Here is an 11,052-nt window from a genome sequence, read left to right on the forward strand (position 1 = left end):
GTCTCTGCTAATTCCACTTCAACTTTCTTATCTGTACTCTTTGATCTCTCCTGTTTCAACTGGTGACTTTGTGACCTCATTACCACACAGTCAAGAAAAATCCCAGGATGTGTGTCCTGCAATAGTTCAGTTGCCTAAGTTTCCACTGGCTTTTCAACCATAGTAGGTAGCACTCCTACCAGTGAATCAACTATATCCTTAGCAAGGATAAATTGTATTCCTGGAGCTGAGAGTCTGTCCAGTACTCTGACCACAAATTCTCCACTCTTCACTGAAGACTCTAACCTCAATTTATATAATTGAATGTTTTGTCTCATTGTGAATTCCCATTACTAGTACCTTTTCTGGCAATAGTTCTCTAAAAGGACTTATTTCTTAATCTTTCAGCACCAACTATTGAGAGGATCGTGTGTCTCTTAATATTGTAACCTCTTTACCTGCTGCTCCTGGCCTATGTGAATAAACTTTTCCTTTGCAGCTTTAAGAAGATCTGGCACTTCTTCCTTAACCAACCTCCGACCAGCTTGTAAATTCTGGTGCAGCTTTCTAGCCTACACTGTGCTTTCTGTTACAACTTCAATAATATTAACTGGCTTATCCTGTTTTCCTACATCGGGCTTACCAGTGCTTTTCCTAACCCACCAACACTGATTTCACGTGGCCTACTTTATTGCAGTGAAAACTTTAAAAAGAAGCTTTTTAACTTCTCTGCCCCTTCAAGGGTTTCCTTTTTACCCTGTGGTAAGTTATCCTTATGATCTTCACAGAGATCTACCTTTCCCTTTCCACATGAAGATTTCTCTTTTCCCCAATTTCTATTTGTCACAGATTGAAATTGATTCTGGAAGCCAAACTCTGCTTTATGGACTAACATATAATCGTCAGCCATTCCAGCTGCTAATCATGTCATTTTAACACTCTGCTCTTCCAAGAGTTCTCCCTACTTCAGAAAGGGAATTTTTGAACTCCTCTTTAAGTGCCAATTTCTGAAGTTCAAATTCTCTTTTTTCCTTTCCTCCCTCTCCTTTTCCCTTTCCTCTGCTTTTAAACATAATTCCTTGTCTTTTGCCTCTAACTCAAGCTACTTCACTTTCAATTAAATTTTAGACATCTTTAAAGATTCTGATGGCGTTTCCAACAAATTTAAATGCTGAGCTATTGCTGTAATTATATCTCCTTACATTGGGGAAGGAGGCAGCTCCAACTCCAGGTTGTCTGCTTAATCCAGCAGCTTGGCCTTAACTACCTTTTGTAAAACCCCCAAGGTCACTTCTTCCATCAGAAGAAATCTCCTGGTGACTGTAAGAGCCATTGCCATCCCACGCAGTGTTTAAACCAACCGAATTCAATACCCAGAACAAAAGACATTGACACCTACCACTCGCTGCCTTTGAGTCCAGCAACCCGAATCGGAATTATAGAACAAATCCCACAAAGAGCCTTCAGTCGGTAATAGCCCAGGCTTTGCTAGTTGTTTTAAGCAGGTGTCGATATTCCAGGAGAGAACCAGCTGGTCAAACCACTTAGTTTTAAGCAAAACAGAATTTATTTACAAGATTACTGAATGAAACATAAACAAAAGAGAACAGAATACAGAATAGCTTATTCTATCTGCAAACTCAACAGACTATCCAAAATACTTGCAACAATCCCCATAACCTTGGCACAAAAGATAAAATCAAAGACAGGTTCTTACAGGATAGAAGTCAGACCTAGAATACCAGCCTGGACCTGCTTCTTTGGGTCCATCAGCTTTTTATTTCCCACACTACTGCTAAAAACCAAACCCAACCAGAGAAAAGCTGGGCTCGGAGAACTGGCCACTCTCTTTCATTGTACAAGTGATTTTTTTTAAACTTGAAAGCCTTCTGTCTAAGGCAGTCTCTGTAAGCTATTATCAAATTGGCCCTAAAACCCTTCACATCCAGAACTTGCGGAGTCTGTGTCATTTATGACCTCTCTGAAGAAAAAGAAGAAAGTGAGGACTGCAGATGTTGGAGTTCAGAGTAGTGAGTGTAGTGCTGTAAAAACACAGCAGGTCAGAAGCATCCAAGGAGCAGGAGAATCGATGTTTCAGGCATAAACCCTTCATCAGCTTATGCCTGAAACATCGATTCACCTGCTCCTCGGATGCTGCCTGACCTGCTATGTTTTTCCAGCACTATACTCTCAACTGCTGTGCATTTCCAGCAATACACTCTCATCTCTGAAGAACAAGCCAAGGATGGCATAAACCTTGTTATAGGAACAGTTTCATCAGATAATTCCTCAAATGTTTATAAAGTTGTGCTTTTGTAATGACGTCTGCAAGCAGTTTTGATTCAGAAGAAAAGATCTATACCAGCGGAAAGGAAGAATGGCAGCTCACCACCATGTTCTCAAGGTTTGGACATAAATCCAGCCAGTAACACCCACATCCAATGTATGACCTTTCTATAAAAAAAGAGAAGTTTAATTCTGGCAGTGGAAACAGACAGGACTGAAATAAAAACCTAAGCTTTTCTTAGAGTTCCAGGAGTCCACTTGTCTGTGTGTCTGTGGGAGAGATGCAAAGAATGATAGCTGATGAACATGCAGAAAATTGCCAAAAGGAAATGCTTATGAATAAGTTGAACAAGAAATTGTACTGTCAAGACAGAAGTGATACATCACTAGGCTTGTATATTTGTAAAGAAACTGCTGGGGAAAAAGGTTCACTGTGCTATTTATTAAAATCTTTAAAAATTGTCTTCATAACAGATTTGGTCTATCAACTCCCGTTTCAATCAGTTATCTGACTTGTCAAATATTATCATCAGCTGGGATTGTAGCAAAGTGGGAGCTCATTCAGGATAGAAAGAGTATGATCTTCAGAGGGATCTCTTTTCCTTAAAAGGTTCAGAGTGTATGGAGGTACTTGCCATTAAAACGGAAGAGTTGTTCTGAAGTCCATTACATGGTTGGACTTTCAAAATGGCTTTGGTGGATGTTGAAACTTCTCTGGGGGAGGAGAATTTAACAGCACTATTTGAACTCTTTGACTGAGGGAGTTAGCTAATAGATTGAAACTAGAAATAAAAGGCAAGACACCTTGACAAGATAGGACACAACGTGATTATTCAACATTTAGAATCAAAAGGAGCTTGAACTCTTGGAACCCAGTAGGAAGGAAGAGATGACTTGGGACAGACAATCTTTGATTATTGATATTTGTGGGAGCCAAATGACAATGCTATTATCAGTCAACAGATACACAGTTAATATTCTAGGCACCTGGGGTCAAATGCCTTAATGACAGCTGGTGGAATTTGAATTCAATAAAGATCTGGAATTAAGAGTCTAATGATGACTGTGAAAACATTGTTGATAGTCAGAAAAACTCATCTCATTACTAACCCTCTTCTGGAAAGGAAATATCATCCTTACCTACTCTGGCACACATGTGACTTCAAACCCATAGCAATGTGGATTGACTTGCAACCGCACTCTGGGCAATTAGGATGGGCAATAACTGCTGACCTAGATGGTGACATGCATATCCTATGAATTAATTGTTTAAAAATCATACTGTTGTAGTCTGAATATTTTATTTCAATAGGAATAGTAGTTCCTTATTCTTCTGCTCAATGAGACAAAACAATAATATTATTGAGACACACTGGTCAAGTCTTGATTGTCAAGGGAATCAAAGGTTACAGGGAGAAAGTGGGAGAATGGGGTTGAGAAACTTATCAGCCATGATTGAGTGGTGCAGCAGACTTAATGGGCTAAATGGTCTCACTTCTCCGATGTTTTATGATTCTAGGAAAGGGATAAACCAACCATGGTTAACCAGGGAAGTTAGAGAGAAAAGGAAGACGACAGAATATAGATTAGCGGTAAGTAGGATTAAGAAATTTTAAAAAGCCAATGAAAGATTTTCAAAAATTGGAGGAAGTAACTTGCAAGTGATATTAAGATGGTCAGCAAGAGCTTCTTTAAAAGTTCATAAGATAAAAAAGAGTGATCAAAGTAAACATAGACCCTTATAATGGACCAGATCAAATCTTGTCAAAATATATTCAGAACATAGCCTAAATTTTTCTTATTTTAAAGGGAAGTGCCAGGCATTGTGTTCTAGATACAATTCGATTGGTCAAATTACCAGGCTTGAACAAAGACACTTGATTCATACAGTATAGTTAAAACACAACAAAAGAAAGAAGAAACTGGAATCATTTAACTCTTTTGGAAAACATCACAGGATAATCGATTATTTAACTACTAAACAGTAGTTTAATATACAGTCACATCCCATAAACACATCCATGGCATTTGGTAAATGCCGTAAAATTGATTATCTCATGTAGTTCTAGCAACAGGAATAGAAGGCCCAGCTTTTTGCTGTGACAAAGGGAGGAAAAACAACTCCTGCAACCAGCTTCAAGACCCCAGCTACTGCTACTGGAAAAAATTAAACCCAAAAATCCTGGTACTGTGGGAGCTTGGCCCCACCCATTCATGCCGCTTCTGTTGCTTTAACTTTTTAAAAAAAAACACCAAGGATCTCACCAGCTGTTTACATTTATGGGCTTTCAAGTCAAATTGACACCTCTGCCTTAAAACCTCTCCCCTAAAATCACAGGACAAAATATCCCCCTTAAAGCCACAGCTTTGATGCATGCTTTAGAGAATGAGGCAGGGGATAAAATAATGTGGATCCAGGAAAAGGCAGTAGAGTTGAACAAATACTTTCCATCAGTTTTCACTGTAGAAGACAGTAATATCATTCAAAAAGTACTAAATAATCAAGAGGCAAGAAAAGGGAGAGGAAATAGTTCATAGTTCCTTGAAAGTGGAGTAAACGTAGACAGTGTAGTAAAAATGCCATTTGGTATGCTTGCCTTTATTAGTCAGTGCATTGAGTGTAGGAGTTGGGAGGTCATATTGCAGATATACAGAACATTGGTTAGGCCACTTTTGGAATACTGCGTGTAATTCTGGTCTCCCTGCTATAGGGAGGATGTTATGAAACTTGAAAGGGTTTAGAAAAGATTTACAAGAATGTTGCCAGGATTGGTGGATTTGAGTTATAGGGAGAGGCTGAATAGGCTGAGGCTATTTTCTCTGGAGAGTCGGAAGGTGAGGGGTGACCTTATAGAGGTTTATAAAATCACGAGGGGCATTGTTAGGATGAATAGCCAAGGTCGTTTCCCCAGGATAGGGGAGTCCAAAACTAGAGGACATAGGTTTAAGGTGAGAGGAGAAAAATGTAACAGGAACCTGAGGGGCAACATTTTCACACAGAGGGTGGTGTGTGTATGGAATGAGCTGCCAGAGGAAGTGGTGGAGGCTGGTACAATGACAACTTTTAAAAGGCATCTGCATGGGTATATGATTAGGGAGGATTTAGAGGGATATGAGCCAAATGCTGGCACATGGGACTAGATTAATTTAAGATATCTAGTCGGCATGGATGAGTTGGAGCAAAGGGTCTGTTTCTCTACTGTACAGCTCTGTGACTCAGTCACTGATGTTGAATGATGATACAATGTCTTCCAGAGGAATTACTTAAGGAAAATAATATAATCAGACATATACATAGAGGTTGAAAACTGGTACCATTAGTGTTAGGGTGGTTATATAAAGCAAACGTAGAGTTGAATTAAAGAGTGCCCCAGTAAATGGAGAAGTTGTAGTTGGAATCATGCTTTAAGTCCCTATAGAAGGGATTGATTTTATCTTGGGGATTGATCTTGCTGGTCTAAAAATATTGGCCTCACCAAGGATGTTGGAAAAACCAGAAACTGAGATTCTGCATGAGGACACTCTGATCATTTCCTGACCGTTTTGTGAGAGATTGCACAATCAAACAATTAGAAAGGAAGCCACGCATCTATGAGAAAAGAGGAGGACTTGGAAAAACTGTTAGCTGACCCGATTTTTGAAAACGTAAGTAAAAATAGTTATAAAAAAAATTGACATGTCAACAGAAACACTACAGATGAATTCTGAATTGAAAGACTGTATCAAATACTTTAAAAGACAAAATGTGGAGGTGGCAATGTTGGACTGGGGAGGACAAAGTCAAAAATCACACGACACTGGCTTATAGTCCAACAAGTTTAATTCAAACCTCAAGCTTTCGGAGCCTGAGGAAGGAACCAGGCTCTGAAAGCTTGTGGCTTCAAATAAACCTGTTGGATGATAACTCAATGTCATGTGATTTTTGCCTTAAAAAATTTCAAATACAATTTGTTGAGGAATGACCTTCAATTTATCGGCTGGTAGTCCATCTGAATATTGTAAAAATAATTTGAGCAGCTCACAAAATCACAATGGCAGATTACTTAGTTAGGAAAAGATATGCTAAAACGTTCTGGATATTTTGTACAGGATCGCTATCTAAAACCAGAGTGGGAATCTTTTAATACTAATGGATGTCTTGACAAGATTTCCTGAAGTGGCATTTTTAGGAGAAAAACATGGCAAAAATCATAATGGAGAGGTTTGTCCAATTTTGTACAAATCTTTGGTTTTTTTGATACAAATATTCAAAGAAATATTGAATAAACAATTTACAACTTGAGTTAGCACCCAAAGTTTTAAAAAAGCATGAAAAGATGGCATTGCTTAGAGCTTATTGTCGAGAATGTCCTAATGATTGGGGTAAAAGAATGATCTTACAATTTGGCAAAAAGGATGCAATCAATAAGTACACACGATTCAGTCCTTTGGAACTGCTTTATGGACATTAGATGAGAAGACCCCTTATGTTAAAGAAAATTTTATAAACCAATGCTCAGAGGTTACACTTCAAATCTATGTTTCAAGATTCTGAGAATCACACCAAAGCATGTATGTTGGCCAAAACACATGTGAAAACTGCTGAACAAAAAATGAAAACTTGAGCAGATGAAAAGAGCAAACTCAAATTTTGGTTGCTGCAGACAAGATGTTTGTATTTTGTTAACTGTTCCTGAGGAACTATAAAAACAAAGCAAGGGTTAATTGGCCTTCTCAAATCAAAAAGAAACTCATTAAGTGAATTATGTAGTGAGTACTACAGACAGAAGGAACAAAATCAGTAAATGTGTCATATTAATGTTAAAACTTTGATGTGACCAGCGGACGGGCAGAAATATATTTACAGTTTTGAAAGCAATAAAGAGTGAAATAAAATTTCAGAGCGATCCAAGAATGACTCAGAAATTTAAAGTGAATGCTGTGGTAATCAGGTTGGAGAATAGAGCGGTATTTAAATTCTTAGGTGGAGTATTATTTTATCTCCCAGGAAACATATAAAAGTGACTTACAAAAGCTAGTCCATTTGTGTAAATAGACAGGGAAAATTAAGTTGGCTATGGATTACCCATAAAAGTCCATCCCTATGGACTCAACTCAGAGAAGATAGCTCAAGTGAGAAAAGATCAAGCTCATGTTGGTCAATGATATCATTGAACTAGGTCATAGTAGCTGACACTCACCTATTATGATGGACCTGAAACTAGGTATAAAGGTTATGTATCAATTATCACAAAAATCAGTGACAAGGGGCATTCATATCCAATTCCATGATTGGAGTTTGTGTTGAGAGGATTAGATAAACATGAATTGTTAGAAAACTTCATTTTAAAAGGATATTGGTAAATTCCATTCATTGTTAGAAGCAAAGAATATTAGCTATTGTAACATTGGACAGATTTTATCAATGTGAAGTTATTACACTTGGAATGAAAAATGCACAAACAACTTTTCAACAATGACCATAATTGAAGGATGATGCAACTATGTTGTATACATAGGTGACTTCGATGTGTTCAACCAAATCCGGAAAGGTTTACAACATTTGAACAAAGCATTTGATCAGTTACAAAAAAATTTAGATGGATCGTAAATCTGTGAAAACTTGAACAAATTGTTTCATAATGTACAAAAGGTTAATATGGTTATAAGTTTGGTTAAAAATTAATTTGTCAAAGGACAATTGGCTTATTTGAGCCATACTTTGTGATATAGTCGAGTTGACCTTAAATAAACAAAAACAAAGGCAATCTTATTGTTCTGTACTTAAGTCAAAATGTGAAATATTGGCACAGATGGATTTTATCAGAAATTCTTCCTGAATTTCAGCATTGTGGTAACTCGTTGTTGTGGTTCTGTTCGCCGAGCTGGGAATTTGTGTTGCAGACGTTTCGTCCCATCTAGGTGACATCCTCAGTGCATGGGAGCCTCCTGTGAAGTGCTTCTGTGATGTTTTCTCTGGCATTTATAGTGGTTTGTCTCTGCCACTTCTGGTTGTCAGTTCCAGCTGTCCGCTGCAGTGGCCGGTATATTGGGTCGATGTGTTTGTTGATAGAATCTGTGGATGAGTGCCATGCCTCTAGGAAGTCCCTGGATGTTCTCTGTTTGGCTTGTCCTATAATAGTAGTGTTATCCCAGTCGAACTCATGTTGCTTGTCATCTGCGTGTGTGGCTACTAAGGATATATGGTCGTGTCGTTTCGTGGCTAGTTGGTGTTCATGGATACGGATCGTTAGCTGTCTTCCTGTTTGTCCTATGTAGTGTTTTGTGCAGTCCTTGCATGGGATTTTGTACACTATGTTGGTTTTGCTCAGATGTGATGGTACAGAGAACACCGAACGGAGAATTCACCACAAAGGTATACAGGAAAGCCACATATACAGACCAAGTCCTGAAATACGAAAGCAACCACCCCAACACACACAAAATAAGTTGCGTCAAGACACTGTTCAAAAGGGCCACAACACTGCAGTACACCAGAACTGCAAAAAGAGGAAGAACACCTCTACAACATATTCGCCAAAAACGGATACCCCCGCAATTTCATCAACAGGTGCCTAAGAGAGAGACAATGGAATGAGGACATGCCACAACCCAAAGGCCTAGCCACGTTACCATACATCAAGAACATTTCTGTCAAGTGTGGTAATTCTTCAATCAGGCTTTCATATTCTTGTTTTTTCTCTTCCAATATAAGTGTTACGAATCCCAACTGCTTAACTAAAACTATGTAGCTTTTCATTTTCATATGTTAGAAGATAGAAAATCACTTTTGTTAACTTTCTTGGTTGGCAACATCGAAAACCTCTGTCACGGAAACCTAAAACATTTCTGGCCACAGCATTCACTTTGAGGTCTAAATTACCATTAATCAGCCTCAGCTTTTCTTCTTCCCAATTAGTTTAAAGTAAGTGTCACTCATTACCAGTTGAGAAGCCGAAGTTGGCACACACCCAGCCTTATGATATTTCAAGATTATGAGAAAAGTGGATTTGTGGTTGTCATTAGATTTTAGTATTCATCATGGGAATGGAGTTTGCAAAGTCCAGACTGCCAGGAGCCCTTCAACCAAGGCTCCTAAATCAAAACAAACTAGCAAATCTTCAATCTGATAATCTTGACAGTAAGGTGACTGTAATTATTTTATTAAAATCTATTTGACATACTGTATACAAACAAAGAAATTTTTTAAAAAAGTCATCTCCATTATAAGAGTCCATTTTACAGTCAGAGGCATTTGTTTGCATAAATCTTGCGTCCCAGGATAACACATTCAACTTTCATTTTTTTTTAGAACAGCTAGAGATTTTTCCATCACCTCCCAAGGAGATCGATTTAGCCCCTTCTTCAGTTATATTACAACTGATTCAATTCTTTCAATAATAAATTCACATAAATCATACTGTTATATATGTTGCTTAATTCAAAGTAGTTTTCATGGTCAAAAGGAAACTTGAATTGTCAGGGTAGACAATATTCACCACTTTAACATGCCAAAAGGTTTGATGAAAATTAAACTTTTATTATAGTATGTGAAAAAAAAATGTTCTAGCTAAAATATCTCAAAGGCAGCACGTCTAACTACTGTCCTAGGATCATTCTTATCTTTGATAGATTTTACAAAGTACTTCATATCTAATGTAATCTAGATTTTAACCCAACAGTACCATTACATTCATTAAACATTTGAATTATAACTTGTAATTTGTGGCAGTGTTGCTGATGGGTACACTGGGCTTTGATTTACAATCAGTTTGTTTAGCTGCTTGCTTGGCAAGTATTTTAAGGCAATCGTTTCTGGTTGGCAAATCCAAGTAACGGTTGGTCAATAATTATGCTGTTGGTCAATAATTTTTAAAAATAAGATTGGTGCAAGTGTACGATAAAATAATGCATTTAAGTGTGATTCTAGTGTGCAATGGACGTTGACTCAATATGGATCTTGTTATATTCCTACAAATACCAAGTACTGCAGATGCTGGAAATTTGAATTAGAAAGAGAAAAACATTCAAATAAATCAGGGGGTCTGGCAGCATTGATGGGGAGAGAAATAGAATTAATATTTCAGATCTGTGACTTTTCATCAGAACGGAGAAAAGTTAGTTATGTATTAGGCTTTCAGCAAGTGAAAGGAGTCAGAGTTGGAGTGGGAAGAACAACAAAATGGAAGGTCTATGATAGGGCAGAAGACTAGACAGAGTATATGACAAAATGTTTAGTTTTGAAAAGCCAAAGGGAATAGTAAAGGGTCAAGTAAAGAAATAAAATAAGTTTGGATGAGGTGTAAAATAGTTGAAATCAATGACAACATTCAACATTTCCATTATTTTTAATGCACCTGTGTTGTTTGAGACCCTGAGTAAATTCTCAATGTCTTCACATTCTACCCATGACCTTCCATATTCAGAAGCATATCTGCTGTCATTTCCACCACCATTTAACATGTCTTTCTTATCTCTTTCAACATTTCAAAAACACCATTCCCACCATGATATCCTTGGTAAATTCTCAGTCATCGTCTCCCTTTCACATGGTATTTTTTCATGCAAGTGCTAGAGATTAACACCTGCCCTCCCCTCTCTCCATCCAATGCCCAAACAATTCTTGCAAGTGAAACAACAACTTACCTTCAATTTAGTACATAGCTTTCACTGGTGTGACCTCTCTATGTGGTCTCCTCTACACTGGGAAAACCAATGCAGAATGGGAGATCCTCTTGCAGAACACCTTCATTCAGACTGCAAACACAATCCCTATCATTCTGTTACCTGCCGTTTCTGTTCTTTATT

The sequence above is a fragment of the Chiloscyllium plagiosum genome, chromosome 29 (genome assembly GCF_004010195.1).
Source record: "Chiloscyllium plagiosum isolate BGI_BamShark_2017 chromosome 29, ASM401019v2, whole genome shotgun sequence".
NCBI lineage: Eukaryota > Metazoa > Chordata > Chondrichthyes > Orectolobiformes > Hemiscylliidae > Chiloscyllium > Chiloscyllium plagiosum.